Here is a 13,291-nt window from a genome sequence, read left to right as displayed (position 1 = left end):
CACCCTGTTAAATTGCAACACACTTCACTGGTATAGACCTATGCCAACAATGCAGAATGATGAACTCATCAAGTTCATGAAGGCACATTTTACGTGAACTTTAAAAAAAACACGAATTTTTTTTTGGTTTTACGTAAAATGCTTCTGCCGAGTTTCGAACCGGGGACCTTTCGCGTGTAAAGCGAACGTGATAATCACTACACTACGGAAACTGCTTGGCACACCTGTGAAGTTGCAAAACACTTCACTGGTATAGACCTATGCCAACAATGCAGAATGATGAACTCATCAAGTTCATGAAGGCACATTTTACGTGCACTTTAAATAAAACACGGATTTTTTTGGTTTTACGTAAAATGTTTCCGCCCGGTTTCGAACCGGGGACCTTTCGCGTGTTAGGCGAACGTGATAACCACTACACTACGGAAACTTCTTGTCGAACCTGTGAAGTTGCAAAACACTTCACTGGTATAGACCTTTGCCAACAGTCAAGAATGATGAACTCATCAAGTTCACGAAGGCACATTTTACGTGCACTTTAAATAAAACACGGATTTTTTTGGTTTTACGAAAAATGTTTCCGCCAGGTTTCAAACCGGGGACCTTTCGCGTGTGAGGCGAACATGATAACCACTACACTACGGAAACTGCTTGGCAAACCTGTGAAGTTGCAAAACACTTCACTGGTATAGACCTATGCCAACAATGCACAATGATGAACTGATCAAGTACATGAAGGCACATTTTACATGCACTTTAAATAAAACACGATTTTTTTAGTTTTACGTTAAATGTTTCCACCCGGTTTTGAACCGGGGACCTTTCGCATGTAAAGCAAACGTGATAACCACTACACTACGGAAACTGCTTGGCAAACCTGTGAAGTTGCAACACACTTCACTGGTATAGACCTATGCCAACAGTGAAGAATGATGAATTCATCACCTTCATAAGGGCACATTTTACGTGAACTTCAAATAAAACACGATTTTTTTTGGTTTTACGTAAAATGTTTCCGCCCGGTTTCGAACCGGGGACCTTTCGCGTGTTAGGCGAACGTGATAACCACTACACTACGGAAACTGCTTGTCCTACTTGCTAAGTTGCAACTCAGTTCACTGGCATAGACCTATGCCAACATTCAAGAATGATGAACTCATCAAGTTCATGAAGGCACATTTTACGTGCACTTTAAATAAAACACCAATTTCTTTGGTTTTACGTAAAATGTTTCCACCCGGTTTCGAACCGGGGACCTTTCGCGTGTAAAGCGAACGTGATAACCACTACACTACGGAAACTGCTTGTCTTACTTGCTAAGTTGCAACACACTTCACTGGTATAGACCTATGCCAACAGTGAAGAATGATGAATTCATGACCTTCATGAGGGCACATTTTACGTGCACTCTAAATAAAACACGAGTTTTTGGGGTTTTACGTAAAATGTTTCCACCCAGTTTCACGTGTGAGGCGAACGTGATAACCACTACACTATAGAAACTGCTTGTCCTACTTGCTAAGTTGCAACTCAGTTCACTGGTATAGACCTATGCCAACATTCAAGAATGATGAACTCATCAAGTTCATGAAGGCATATTTTACGTGCACTCTAAATAAAACACGATTTTTTTTGGTTTTACGTAAAATGTTTCCGCCCGGTTTCGAACCGGGGACCTTTCGCGTGTGAGGCGAACGTGATAACCACTACACTACGGAAACTGCTTGTCCACCCTGTTAAGTTGCAACACACTTCACTGGTATCGACCTATGTCAATAGTGAAGAATGATGAAAAAATCAAGTTCATGAAGGCACATTTTACGTGCACTTTAAATAAAATACGAATTTGTTAGATTTTACGTAAAATGTTTCCGGCTGGTTTCGAACCGGGGACCTTTCCCGTGTTAGGACTCATCAAGTTCATGAGGGCACATTTTACGTGCACTCGAAATAAAACACGAGTTTTTGGGGTTTTACGTAAAATGTTTCCACCCGGTTTCGCGTGTGAGGCGAACGTGATAACCACTACACTACGGAAACTTCTTGGCAAACCTTTGAAGTTGCAACTCAGTTCACTGGTATAGACCTATGCCAACATTCAAGAATGATGAGCTCATCAAGTTCATGAAGGCACATTTTACGTGCACTTTAAATAAAACACCAATTTCTTTGGTTTTACGTAAAATGTTTCCGCCCGGTTTCGAACCGGGGACCTTTCGCGTGTTAGGCGAACGTGATAACCACTACACTACGGAAACTTCTTTGCAAACCTTTGAAGTTGCAAAACACTTCACAGGTATAGACCTATGCCAACAATGCAGAATGATGAATTCATCACCTTCATGAGGGCACATTTTGCGTGAACTTTAAATAAACACGATTTTTCGGGGTTTTACGTAAAATGTTTCCGCCCGGTTTCGAACTGGGGACCTTTCGCGTGTGAGGCGAACGTGATAACCACTACACTACGGAAACTGCTTGTCCTACTTGCTAAGTTGCAACTCAGTTCACTGGTATAGACCTATGCCAACATTCAAGAATGATGAACTCATCAAGTTCATGAAGGCACATTTTACGTGCACTTTAAATAAAACACCAATTTCTTTGGTTTTACGTAAAATGTTTCCACCCGGTTTCAAACCCGGGACCTTTCGCGTGTAAAGCGAACGTGATAACCACTACACTACGGAAACTGCTTGTCTTACTTGCTAAGTTGCAACACACTTCACTGGTATAGACCTATGCCAACAATGCAGAATGATGAACTCATCAAGTTCATGAAGGCACATTTTACGTGAACTTTAAATAAAACACCAATTTCTTTGGTTTTACGTAAAATGTTTCCGCCCGGTTTCGAACCAGGGACCTTTCGCGTGTAAAGCGAACGTGATAACCACTACACTACGGAAACTGCTTGTCCTACTTGCTAAGTTGCAACTCAGTTCACTGGTATAGACCTATGCCAACAGTCAAGAATGATGAACTCATCAAGTTCATGAGGGCACATTTTACCTGAACTTTAAATAAAACACGATTTTTTGGGGTTTTACGTAAAATGTTTCCGCCCGGTTTCGAACCGGGGACCTTTCGCGTGTGAGGCGAACGTGATAACCACTACACTACGGAAACTGCTTGTCCTACTTGCTAAGTTGCAACTCAGTTCACTGGTATAGACCTATGCCAACATTCAAGAATGATGAACTCATCAAGTTCATGAAGGCACATTTTACGTGCACTTTAAATAAAACACCAATTTCTTTGGTTTTACGTAAAATGTTTCCGCCCGGTTTCGAACCGGGGACCTTTCGCGTGTAAAGCGAACGTGATAACCACTACACTACGGAAACTGCTTGTCATATTTGCTAAGTTGCAACACACTTCACTGGTATAGACCTATGCCAACAGTGAAGAATGATGAATTCATGACCTTCATGAGTGCACATTTTACGTGCACTCTAAATAAAACACGAGTTTTTGGGGTTTTACGTAAAATGTTTCCGCCCGGTTTCGAACCGGGGACCTTTCGCGTGTGAGGCGAACGTGATAACCACTACACTACGGAAACTCCTTGTCCACCCTGTTAAGTTGCAACACACTTCACTGGTATCGACCTATGTCAATAGTGAAGAATGATGAAAAAATCAAGTTCATGAAGGCACATTTTACGTGCACTTTAAATAAAATACGAATTTGTTAGATTTTACGTAAAATGTTTCCGGCTGGTTTCGAACCGGGGACCTTTCCCGTGTTAGGACTCATCAAGTTCATGAGGGCACATTTTACGTGCACTCTAAATAAAACACGATTTTTTGGGGTTTTACGTAAAATGTTTCCACCCGGTTTCGCATGTGAGGCGAACGTGATAACCACTACACTACGGAAACTTCTTTGCAAACCTTTGAAGTTGCAAAACACTTCACAGGTATAGACCTATGCCAACAATGCAGAATGATGAATTCATCACCTTCATGAGGGCACATTTTACGTGAACTTTAAATAAAACACGATTTTTCGGGGTTTTACGTAAAATGTTTCCACCCGGTTTCGAACCGGGGACCTTTCGCGTGTGAGGCGAACGTGATAACCACTACACTACGGAAACTGCTTGTCCTACTTGCTAAGTTGCAACTCAGTTCACTGGTATAGACCTATGCCAACAGTCAAGAATGATGAACTCATCAAGTTCATGAGGGCACATTTTACCTGAACTTTAAATAAAACACGATTTTTTGGGGTTTTACGTAAAATGTTTCCGCCCGGTTTCGAACCGGGGACCTTTCGCGTGTGAGGCGAACGTGATAACCACTACACTACGGAAACTGCTTGTCCTACTTGCTAAGTTGCAACTCAGTTCACTGGTATAGACCTATGCCAACATTCAAGAATGATGAACTCATCAAGTTCATGAAGGCACATTTTACGTGCACTTTAAATAAAACACCAATTTCTTTGGTTTTACGTAAAATGTTTCTGCCCGGTTTCGAACCGGGGACCTTTCGCGTGTAAAGCGAACGTGATAACCACTACACTACGGAAACTGCTTGTCATATTTGCTAAGTTGCAACACACTTCACTGGTATAGACCTATGCCAACAGTGAAGAATGATGAATTCATGACCTTCATGAGGGCACATTTTACGTGCACTCTAAATAAAACACGAGTTTTTGGGGTTTTACGTAAAATGTTTCCGCCCGGTTTCGAACCGGGGACCTTTCGCGTGTGAGGCGAACGTGATAACCACTACACTACGGAAACTCCTTGTCCACCCTGTTAAGTTGCAACACACTTCACTGGTATCGACCTATGTCAATAGTGAAGAATGATGAAAAAATCAAGTTCATGAAGGCACATTTTACGTGCACTTTAAATAAAATACGAATTTGTTAGATTTTACGTAAAATGTTTCCGGCTGGTTTCGAACCGGGGACCTTTCCCGTGTTAGGACTAATCAAGTTCATGAGGGCACATTTTACGTGCACTCTAAATAAAACACGATTTTTTGGGGTTTTACGTAAAATGTTTCCACCCGGTTTCGCATGTGAGGCGAACGTGATAACCACTAGACTACGGAAACTTCTTTGCAAACCTTTGAAGTTGCAAAACACTTCACAGGTATAGACCTATGCCAACAATGCAGAATGATGAATTCATCACCTTCATGAGGGCACATTTTACGTGAACTTTAAATAAAACACGATTTTTCGGGGTTTTACGTAAAATGTTTCCGCCCGGTTTCGAACCGGGGACCTTTCGCGTGTGAGGCGAACGTGATAATCACTACACTACGGAAACTGCTTGGCCTACTTGCTAAGTTGCAACTCAGTTCACTGGTATAGACCTATGCCAACATTCAAGAATGATGAACTCATCAAGTTCATGAAGGCACATTTTACGTGCACTTTAAATAAAACACCAATTTCTTTGGTTTTACGTAAAATGTTTCCGCCCGGTTTCGAACCGGGGACCTTTCGCATGTAAAGCGAACGTGATAACCACTACACTACGGAAACTGCTTGTCTTACTTCCTAAGTTGCATCACACTTCACTGGTATAGACCTATGCCAACAGTGAAGAATGATGAATTCATGACCTTCATGAGGGCACATTTTACGTGCACTCTAAATAAAACACGAGTTTTTGGGGTTTTACGTAAAATGTTTCCACCCGGTTTCGCGTGTGAGGCGAACGTGATAACCACTACACTACTGAAACTTCTTGGCAAACCTTTGAAGTTGCAAAACACTTCACTGGTATAGACCTATGCCAACAATGCAGAATGATGAATTCATCACCTTCATGAGGGCACATTTTACGTGAACTTTAAATAAAACACGATTTTTTGGGGTTTTACGTTAAATGTTTCCGCCCGGTTTCGAACCGGGGACCTTTCGCGTGTGAGGCGAACGTGATAACCACTACACTACGGAAACTGCTTGTACTACTTGCTAAGTTGCAACTCAGTTCACTGGTATAGACCTATGCCAACATTCAAGAATGATGAACTCATCAAGTTCATGAAGGCACATTTTACGTGCACTTTAAATAAAACACCAATTTCTTTGGTTTTACGTAAAATGTTTCCACCCGGTTTCAAACCCGGGACCTTTCGCGTGTGAAGTATTGGAAATGACGGCAGGAAACTCCTTGACGGGAACACACTTCTTTTATTAAATCTTGACTTGTAACAATACAACGCGTGGCCTCTCTTCTTCACAATGCGCTTCTCTTGACTCTGGATTCTGTGCTGCTGGCTCTCTGTCCCTCGTGTAGACTCCGCGCCTCGGCTACACTCCTCTCTCGCCTCGTGTAGACTCTGCGCCTCTGCTACACTCTCCACTCGCCTCGACTTTGCATCTCTCTCCCTGGCTACACCGTATGCATACTCGGCTCGTGTAGACCTTCCTCTCTCTCTGGCTACACCGTATGCATACTCGGCTCGTGTAGACCGTTCTCTCTCTCTGGCTACACACTATACATTACTCAGCTCGTGTAGACCGTTCTCTCTCGCTGGCTACACACTATACATTACTCAGCTCGTGTAGACCGTTCTCTCTCGCTGGCTACACACTATACCGTACTCTCCTCTACTCTCCATTACTCTCCTCTCCGGGCTCTATCTCTGCACCTTCGTCTTCATTCTTAGATGGTTCCACTTCTCCCCCCTGCTCCTCTGTGCATCACCTTATATACCCCTTCTTCCCGGGAGACGGAGCGGATGCGGACCTCAACGTCGGCACCGCTCCTCAGTTACCCAATCCCCACGCGCTATCCCTACGATCCGGTTCCGCTCAGCGCGTGTTTCCACTCCCCGACCAATCACACCGCGCTGCTACCCGATCACTCCCTCTGGGCGCGTCACCGGCACACAGCCAATCAGCAGCACTACCCCCACCCGCGCACTGACGCCTGCTCCTCCCCGTCAGCGCGCGTCACCACACACACACCCGTACATACGCGCTGGCACACGACATATACACCCAGCGCGTATCACCACTACACGTGTAAAGCGAACGTGATAACCACTACACTACGGAAACTGCTTGTCTTACTTGCTAAGTTGCAACACACTTCACTGGTATAGACCTATGCCAACAATGCAGAATGATGAACTCATCAAGTTCATGAAGGCACATTTTACGTGAACTTTAAATAAAACACCAATTTCTTTGGTTTTACGTAAAATGTTTCCGCCCGGTTTCGAACCAGGGACCTTTCGCGTGTAAAGCGAACGTGATAACCACTACACTACGGAAACTGCTTGTCCTACGTGCTAAGTTGCAACTCAGTTCACTGGTATAGACCTATGCCAACAGTCAAGAATGATGAACTCATCAAGTTCATGAGGGCACATTTTACCTGAACTTTAAATAAAACACGATTTTTTGGGGTTTTACGTAAAATGTTTCCGCCCGGTTTCGAACCGGGGACCTTTCGCGTGTGAGGCGAACGTGATAACCACTACACTATGGAAACTGCTTGTCCTACTTGCTAAGTTGCAACTCAGTTCACTGGTATAGACCTATGCCAACATTCAAGAATGATGAACTCATCAAGTTCATGAAGGCACATTTTACGCGCACTTTAAATAAAACACCAATTTCTTTGGTTTTACGTAAAATGTTTCCGCCCGGTTTCGAACCGGGGACCTTTCGCGTGTAAAGCGAACGTGATAACCACTACACTACGGAAACTGCTTGTCTTATTTGCTAAGTTGCAACACACTTCACTGGTATAGACCTATGCCAACAGTGAAGAATGATGAATTCATGACCTTCATGAGGGCACATTTTACGTGCACTCTAAATAAAACACGAGTTTTTGGGGTTTTACGTAAAATGTTTCCACCCGGTTTCGAACCAGGGACCTTTCGCGTGTGAGGCGAACGTGATAACCACTACACTACGGAAACTCCTTGTCCACCCTGTTAAGTTGCAACACACTTCACTGGTATCGACCTATGTCAATAGTGAAGAATGATGAAAAAATCAAGTTCATGAAGGCACATTTTACGTGCACTTTAAATAAAATACGAATTTGTTAGATTTTACGTAAAATGTTTCCGGCTGGTTTCGAACCGGGGACCTTTCCCGTGTTAGGACTCATCAAGTTCATGAGGGCACATTTTACGTGCACTCTAAATAAAACACGATTTTTTGGGGTTTTACGTAAAATGTTTCCACCCGGTTTCGCATGTGAGGCGAACGTGATAACCACTACACTACGGAAACTGCTTGCTCTAAATGAAAAGTTGCAACACACTTCACTGGTATAGACCTATGCCAACAAGGCAGAATGATGAATTCATCACCTTCATAAGGGCACATTTTACGTGAACTTTAAATAAAACACGATTTTTTTTTGTTTTACGTAAAATGTTTCCACCCGGTTTCAAACCAGGGACCTTTCACGTGTGAGGCGAACGTGATAACCACTACACTACAGAAACTGCTTGTCCACCCTGTTAAGTTGCAACACAATTCACTGGTATCGACCTATGTCAATAGTGAAGAATGATGAAAAAATCAAGTTCATGAAGGGACATTTTGCGTGCACTTTAAATAAAATACGAATTTGTTAGATTTTACGTAAAATGTTTCCGGCTGGTTTCGATCCGGGGACCTTTCCCGTGTTAGGACTCATCGAGTTCATGAGGGCACATTTTACGTGCACTCTAAATAAAACACGAGTTTTTGGGGTTTTACGTAAAATGTTTCCACCCGGTTTCGCGTGTGAGGCGAACGTGATAACCACTACACTACGGAAACTGCTTGTCCTACTTGCTAAGTTGCAACTCAGTTCACTGGTATAGACCTATGCCATCATTCAAGAATGATGAACTCATCAAGTTCATGAAGGCACATTTTACGTGCACTTTAAATAAAACACCAATTTCTTTGGTTTTACGTTAAATGTTTCCGCCCGGTTTCAAACCGGGGACCTTTCGCGTGTAAAGCGAACGTGACAACCACTACACTACGGAAACTGCTTGTCTTACTTGCTAAGTTGCAACACACTTCACTGGTATAGACCTATGCCAACCGTGAAGAATGATGAATTCATGACCTTCATGAGGGCACATTTTACGTGCACTCTAAATAAAACACGAGTTTTTGGGGTTTTAGGTAAAATGTTTCCACCCGGTTTCGCGTGTGAGGCGAACGTGATAACCACTACACTACGGAAACTGCTTGTCCTACTTGCTAAGTTGCAACTCAGTTCACTGGTATAGACCTATGCCAACATTCAAGAATGATGAACTCATCAAGTTCATGAAGGCACATTTTACGTGCACTTTAAATAAAACACCAATTTCTTTGGTTTTACGTAAAATGTTTCCACCCGGTTTCAAACCCGGGACCTTTCGCGTGTAAAGCGAACGTGATAACCACTACACTACGGAAACTGCTTGTCTTACTTGCTAAGTTGCAACACACTTCACTGGTATAGACCTATGCCAACAGTGAAGAATGATGAATTCATGACCTTCATGAGGGCACATTTTACGTGCACTCTAAATAAAACACGAGTTTTTGGGGTTTTACGTAATATGTTTCCGCCCGGTTTCGAACCGGGGACCTTTCGCGTGTTAGGCGAACGTGATAACCACTACACTACGGAAACTGCTTGCTCTAAATGCTAAGTTGCAACACACTTCACTGATATAGACCTATGCCAACAGTCAAGAATGATGAACTCATCAAGTTCATGAAGGCACATTTTACGTGAACTTTAAATAAAACACGATTCTTTTTGGTTTTACGTAAAATGTTTCCGCCCGGTTTCGAACCTGGGACCTTTCGCGTGTGAGGCGAACGTGATAACCACTACACTACGGAAACTCCTTGTCCACCCTGTTAAGTTGCAACACACTTCACTGGTATCGACCTATGTCAATAGTGAAGAATGATGAAAAAATCAAGTTCATGAAGGCACATTTTACGTGCACTTTCAATAAAATACGAATTTGTTAGATTTTACATAAAATGTTTCCGGCTGGTTTCGAACCGGGGACCATTCCCGTGTTAGGACTCATCAAGTTCATGAGGGCACATTTTACGTGCACTTTAAATAAAATACGAATTTGTTAGATTTTACGTAAAATGCTTCCACCCGGTTTCGATCCGGGGACCTTTCACATGTAAAGCGAACGTGATAACCACTACACTACGGAAACTGATAATTTGTTCTTTACCCTTCTATCTGGCAACAAAACTGACACCTTTTTACAAGGAGTCATGTTTGCATAGACCGCAATTCCTGCAGTCATAATACAAACAAAAGAACATAACGGAAACTGCTTGCTAAGTTGCAACACACTTCACTGGTATAGACCTATGCCAACAGTGAAGAATGATGAATTCATAACCTTCATGAGGGCACATTTTACGTGCACTCTAAACAAAACACGAGTTTTTGGGGTTTTACGTAAATTGTTTCCACCCGGTTTCGCGTATGAGGCGAACGTGATAACCACTACACTACGGAAACTGCTTGTCCTACTTGCTAAGTTGCAACTCAGTTCACTGGTTAAGACCTATGCCAACATTCAAGAATGATGAACTCATCAAGTTCATGAAGGCACATTTTACGTGCACTTTAAATAAAACACCAATTTCTTTGGTTTTACGTAAAATGTTTCCACCCGGTTTCGAACCGGGGACCTTTCGCGTGTGAGGCGAACGTGATAACCACTACACTACTGAAACTGCTTGTCCAACTTGCTAAGTTGCAACACACTTCACTGGTATAGACCTATGACAACAGTGAAGAATGATGAAATCATCAAGTTCATGAAGGCACATTTTACGTGCACTTTAAATAAAACACCAATTTCTTTGCTTTTACGTAAAATGTTTCCGCCCGGTTTCGAACCGGGGACCTTTCGGTGGATATGCGAACGTGATAACCACTACACTACAGAAACTTCTTGGCAAACCTTTGAAGTTGCAAAACACTTCACTGGTATAGACCTATGCCAACAATGCAGAATGATGAATTCATCACCTTGATGAGGGCACATTTTACGTGAACTTTAAATAAAACACGATTTTTTTTGGTTTTACGTAAAATGTTTCCGCCCGGTTTCGAACCGGGGACCTTTCGCGTGTGAGGCGAACATGATAACCACTACACTACGGAAACTGCTTGTCCACGCTGTTAAGTTGCAACACACTTCACTGGTATCGACCTATGTCAATAGTGAAGAATGATGAAAAAATCAAGTTCATGAAGGCACATTTTACGTGCACTTTAAATAAAATACGAATTTGTTAGATTTTACGTAAAATGTTTCCGGCTGGTTTCGAACCGGGGACCATTCCCGTGTTAGGACTCATCAAGTTCATGAGGGCACATTTTACGTGCACTTTAAATAAAATACGATTTTGTTAGATTTTACGTAAAATGTTTCCGGCTGGTTTCGAACCGGGGACCTTTCCCGTGTTAGGACTCATCAAATTCATGAGGGCACATTTTACGTGCACTCTAAATAAAATACGAGTTTTTGGGGTTTTACGTAAAATGTTTCCACCCGGTTTCGCGTGTGAGGCGAACGTGATAACCACTACACTACGGAAACTGCTTGTCCTACTTGCTAAGTTGCAACTCAGTTCACTGGTATAGACCTATGCCAACATTCAAGAATGATGAACTCATCAAGTTCATGAAGGCACATTTTACGTGCACTTTAAATAAAACACGATTTGTTTTGGTTTTACGTAAAATGTTTCCACCCGGTTTCGAACCGGGGACCTTTCGCGTGTTAGGCGAACGTGATAACCACTACACTACGGAAACTGCTTGCTCTAAATGCTAAGTTGCAACACACTTCACTGGTATAGACCTATGCCAACAATGCAGAATGATGAACTCATCAAGTTCATGAAGGCACATTTTACGTGAACTTTAAATAAAACACGATTTTTTTTGGTTTTACGTAAAATGTTTCCGCCCGGTTTCGAACCGGGGACCTTTCGCGTGTAAGGCGAACGTGATAACCACTACACTACGGAAACTTCTTGGCAAACCTTTGAAGTTGCAAAACACTTCACTGGTATAGACCTATGCCAACAATGCAGAATGATGAATTCATCACCTTCATGAGGGCACATTTTACGTGAACTTTAAATAAAACACGATTTTTTTGGTTTCACGTAAAATGTTTCCGCCCGGTTTCGAACCGGGGACCTTTCGCGTGTGAGGCGAACGTGATAACCACTACACTACGGAAACTGCTTGTCCACCCTGTTAAGTTGCAACACACTTCACTGGTATCGACCTATGTCAATAGTGAAGAATGATGAAAAAATCAAGTTCATGAAGGCACATTTTACGTGCACTTTAAATAAAATACGAATTTGTTAGATTTTACGTAAAATGTTTCCGGCTGGTTTCGAACCGGGGACCTTTCCCGTGTTAGGACTCATCAAATTCATGAGGGCACATTTTACGTGCACTCTAAATAAAATACGAGTTATTGGGGTTTTACGTAAATTGTTTCCACCCGGTTTCGCGTGTGAGGCGAACGTGATAACCACTACACTACGGAAACTGCTTGTCCTACTTGCTAAGTTGCAACTCAGTTCACTGGTATAGACCTATGCCAACAATGCAGAATGATGAATTCATCACCTTGATGAGGGCACATTTTACGTGAACTTTAAATAAAACACGATTTTTTTTGGTTTTACGTAAAATGTTTCCGCCCGGTTTCGAACCGGGGACCTTTCGCGTGTGAGGCGAACATGATAACCACTACACTACGGAAACTGCTTGTCCACGCTGTTAAGTTGCAACACACTTCACTGGTATCGACCTATGTCAATAGTGAAGAATGATGAAAAAATCAAGTTCATGAAGGCACATTTTACGTGCACTTTAAATAAAATACGAATTTGTTAGATTTTACGTAAAATGTTTCCGGCTGGTTTCGAACCGGGGACCATTCCCGTGTTAGGACTCATCAAGTTCATGAGGGCACATTTTACGTGCACTTTAAATAAAATACGATTTTGTTAGATTTTACGTAAAATGTTTCCGGCTGGTTTCGAACCGGGGACCTTTCCCGTGTTAGGACTCATCAAATTCATGAGGGCACATTTTACGTGCACTCTAAATAAAATACGAGTTTTTGGGGTTTTACGTAAAATGTTTCCACCCGGTTTCGCGTGTGAGGCGAACGTGATAACCACTACACTACGGAAACTGCTTGTCCTACTTGCTAAGTTGCAACTCAGTTCACTGGTATAGACCTATGCCAACATTCAAGAATGATGAACTCATCAAGTTCAT

General features: G+C 42.4%; 34 non-coding genes across 34 annotated transcripts; all 34 read right to left on the bottom strand.

The window, feature by feature from the left end:
• Positions 1–357: 357 nt before the first annotated feature.
• TRNAV-AAC (transfer RNA valine (anticodon AAC)) lies at positions 358–430 on the bottom strand. The gene has a single exon. It is a non-coding gene; the product is annotated as a tRNA-Val (tRNA).
• A 362-nt stretch (positions 431–792) lies between these two features.
• Positions 793–865, bottom strand: TRNAV-UAC (transfer RNA valine (anticodon UAC)). Its single transcript has one exon. It is a non-coding gene; the product is annotated as a tRNA-Val (tRNA).
• A 145-nt stretch (positions 866–1,010) lies between these two features.
• Positions 1,011–1,083, bottom strand: TRNAV-AAC (transfer RNA valine (anticodon AAC)). The gene has a single exon. It is a non-coding gene; the product is annotated as a tRNA-Val (tRNA).
• A 145-nt stretch (positions 1,084–1,228) lies between these two features.
• TRNAV-UAC (transfer RNA valine (anticodon UAC)) lies at positions 1,229–1,301 on the bottom strand. Its single transcript has one exon. It is a non-coding gene; the product is annotated as a tRNA-Val (tRNA).
• Positions 1,302–1,648: 347 nt separating this feature from the next.
• On the bottom strand, positions 1,649–1,721 carry TRNAV-CAC (transfer RNA valine (anticodon CAC)). The gene has a single exon. It is a non-coding gene; the product is annotated as a tRNA-Val (tRNA).
• Positions 1,722–2,185: 464 nt separating this feature from the next.
• Positions 2,186–2,258, bottom strand: TRNAV-AAC (transfer RNA valine (anticodon AAC)). Its single transcript has one exon. It is a non-coding gene; the product is annotated as a tRNA-Val (tRNA).
• A 144-nt stretch (positions 2,259–2,402) lies between these two features.
• On the bottom strand, positions 2,403–2,475 carry TRNAV-CAC (transfer RNA valine (anticodon CAC)). Its single transcript has one exon. It is a non-coding gene; the product is annotated as a tRNA-Val (tRNA).
• Positions 2,476–2,620: 145 nt separating this feature from the next.
• On the bottom strand, positions 2,621–2,693 carry TRNAV-UAC (transfer RNA valine (anticodon UAC)). Its single transcript has one exon. It is a non-coding gene; the product is annotated as a tRNA-Val (tRNA).
• Positions 2,694–2,838: 145 nt separating this feature from the next.
• Positions 2,839–2,911, bottom strand: TRNAV-UAC (transfer RNA valine (anticodon UAC)). Its single transcript has one exon. It is a non-coding gene; the product is annotated as a tRNA-Val (tRNA).
• A 145-nt stretch (positions 2,912–3,056) lies between these two features.
• Positions 3,057–3,129, bottom strand: TRNAV-CAC (transfer RNA valine (anticodon CAC)). Its single transcript has one exon. It is a non-coding gene; the product is annotated as a tRNA-Val (tRNA).
• Positions 3,130–3,274: 145 nt separating this feature from the next.
• On the bottom strand, positions 3,275–3,347 carry TRNAV-UAC (transfer RNA valine (anticodon UAC)). Its single transcript has one exon. It is a non-coding gene; the product is annotated as a tRNA-Val (tRNA).
• A 145-nt stretch (positions 3,348–3,492) lies between these two features.
• On the bottom strand, positions 3,493–3,565 carry TRNAV-CAC (transfer RNA valine (anticodon CAC)). Its single transcript has one exon. It is a non-coding gene; the product is annotated as a tRNA-Val (tRNA).
• Positions 3,566–4,029: 464 nt separating this feature from the next.
• TRNAV-CAC (transfer RNA valine (anticodon CAC)) lies at positions 4,030–4,102 on the bottom strand. Its single transcript has one exon. It is a non-coding gene; the product is annotated as a tRNA-Val (tRNA).
• A 145-nt stretch (positions 4,103–4,247) lies between these two features.
• On the bottom strand, positions 4,248–4,320 carry TRNAV-CAC (transfer RNA valine (anticodon CAC)). Its single transcript has one exon. It is a non-coding gene; the product is annotated as a tRNA-Val (tRNA).
• Positions 4,321–4,465: 145 nt separating this feature from the next.
• Positions 4,466–4,538, bottom strand: TRNAV-UAC (transfer RNA valine (anticodon UAC)). Its single transcript has one exon. It is a non-coding gene; the product is annotated as a tRNA-Val (tRNA).
• Positions 4,539–4,683: 145 nt separating this feature from the next.
• Positions 4,684–4,756, bottom strand: TRNAV-CAC (transfer RNA valine (anticodon CAC)). Its single transcript has one exon. It is a non-coding gene; the product is annotated as a tRNA-Val (tRNA).
• A 464-nt stretch (positions 4,757–5,220) lies between these two features.
• Positions 5,221–5,293, bottom strand: TRNAV-CAC (transfer RNA valine (anticodon CAC)). The gene has a single exon. It is a non-coding gene; the product is annotated as a tRNA-Val (tRNA).
• A 145-nt stretch (positions 5,294–5,438) lies between these two features.
• On the bottom strand, positions 5,439–5,511 carry TRNAV-UAC (transfer RNA valine (anticodon UAC)). Its single transcript has one exon. It is a non-coding gene; the product is annotated as a tRNA-Val (tRNA).
• A 347-nt stretch (positions 5,512–5,858) lies between these two features.
• Positions 5,859–5,931, bottom strand: TRNAV-CAC (transfer RNA valine (anticodon CAC)). Its single transcript has one exon. It is a non-coding gene; the product is annotated as a tRNA-Val (tRNA).
• A 1,252-nt stretch (positions 5,932–7,183) lies between these two features.
• TRNAV-UAC (transfer RNA valine (anticodon UAC)) lies at positions 7,184–7,256 on the bottom strand. The gene has a single exon. It is a non-coding gene; the product is annotated as a tRNA-Val (tRNA).
• A 145-nt stretch (positions 7,257–7,401) lies between these two features.
• Positions 7,402–7,474, bottom strand: TRNAV-CAC (transfer RNA valine (anticodon CAC)). Its single transcript has one exon. It is a non-coding gene; the product is annotated as a tRNA-Val (tRNA).
• A 145-nt stretch (positions 7,475–7,619) lies between these two features.
• TRNAV-UAC (transfer RNA valine (anticodon UAC)) lies at positions 7,620–7,692 on the bottom strand. The gene has a single exon. It is a non-coding gene; the product is annotated as a tRNA-Val (tRNA).
• A 145-nt stretch (positions 7,693–7,837) lies between these two features.
• On the bottom strand, positions 7,838–7,910 carry TRNAV-CAC (transfer RNA valine (anticodon CAC)). The gene has a single exon. It is a non-coding gene; the product is annotated as a tRNA-Val (tRNA).
• A 1,001-nt stretch (positions 7,911–8,911) lies between these two features.
• On the bottom strand, positions 8,912–8,984 carry TRNAV-UAC (transfer RNA valine (anticodon UAC)). The gene has a single exon. It is a non-coding gene; the product is annotated as a tRNA-Val (tRNA).
• A 347-nt stretch (positions 8,985–9,331) lies between these two features.
• TRNAV-UAC (transfer RNA valine (anticodon UAC)) lies at positions 9,332–9,404 on the bottom strand. Its single transcript has one exon. It is a non-coding gene; the product is annotated as a tRNA-Val (tRNA).
• A 145-nt stretch (positions 9,405–9,549) lies between these two features.
• On the bottom strand, positions 9,550–9,622 carry TRNAV-AAC (transfer RNA valine (anticodon AAC)). The gene has a single exon. It is a non-coding gene; the product is annotated as a tRNA-Val (tRNA).
• A 145-nt stretch (positions 9,623–9,767) lies between these two features.
• On the bottom strand, positions 9,768–9,840 carry TRNAV-CAC (transfer RNA valine (anticodon CAC)). The gene has a single exon. It is a non-coding gene; the product is annotated as a tRNA-Val (tRNA).
• Positions 9,841–10,102: 262 nt separating this feature from the next.
• On the bottom strand, positions 10,103–10,175 carry TRNAV-UAC (transfer RNA valine (anticodon UAC)). The gene has a single exon. It is a non-coding gene; the product is annotated as a tRNA-Val (tRNA).
• Positions 10,176–10,852: 677 nt separating this feature from the next.
• TRNAD-AUC (transfer RNA aspartic acid (anticodon AUC)) lies at positions 10,853–10,925 on the bottom strand. The gene has a single exon. It is a non-coding gene; the product is annotated as a tRNA-Asp (tRNA).
• Positions 10,926–11,070: 145 nt separating this feature from the next.
• On the bottom strand, positions 11,071–11,143 carry TRNAV-CAC (transfer RNA valine (anticodon CAC)). Its single transcript has one exon. It is a non-coding gene; the product is annotated as a tRNA-Val (tRNA).
• Positions 11,144–11,724: 581 nt separating this feature from the next.
• TRNAV-AAC (transfer RNA valine (anticodon AAC)) lies at positions 11,725–11,797 on the bottom strand. The gene has a single exon. It is a non-coding gene; the product is annotated as a tRNA-Val (tRNA).
• A 145-nt stretch (positions 11,798–11,942) lies between these two features.
• On the bottom strand, positions 11,943–12,015 carry TRNAV-UAC (transfer RNA valine (anticodon UAC)). The gene has a single exon. It is a non-coding gene; the product is annotated as a tRNA-Val (tRNA).
• A 144-nt stretch (positions 12,016–12,159) lies between these two features.
• On the bottom strand, positions 12,160–12,232 carry TRNAV-CAC (transfer RNA valine (anticodon CAC)). Its single transcript has one exon. It is a non-coding gene; the product is annotated as a tRNA-Val (tRNA).
• Positions 12,233–12,696: 464 nt separating this feature from the next.
• TRNAV-CAC (transfer RNA valine (anticodon CAC)) lies at positions 12,697–12,769 on the bottom strand. The gene has a single exon. It is a non-coding gene; the product is annotated as a tRNA-Val (tRNA).
• Positions 12,770–13,291: the final 522 nt, after the last annotated feature.

The sequence above is a fragment of the Lampetra fluviatilis genome, chromosome 35 (assembly GCF_964198595.1).
Source record: "Lampetra fluviatilis chromosome 35, kcLamFluv1.1, whole genome shotgun sequence".
NCBI classification, from domain to species: Eukaryota; Metazoa; Chordata; class Hyperoartia; order Petromyzontiformes; family Petromyzontidae; genus Lampetra; species Lampetra fluviatilis.
This window is presented reverse-complemented; position numbering and strand designations above follow the sequence as displayed.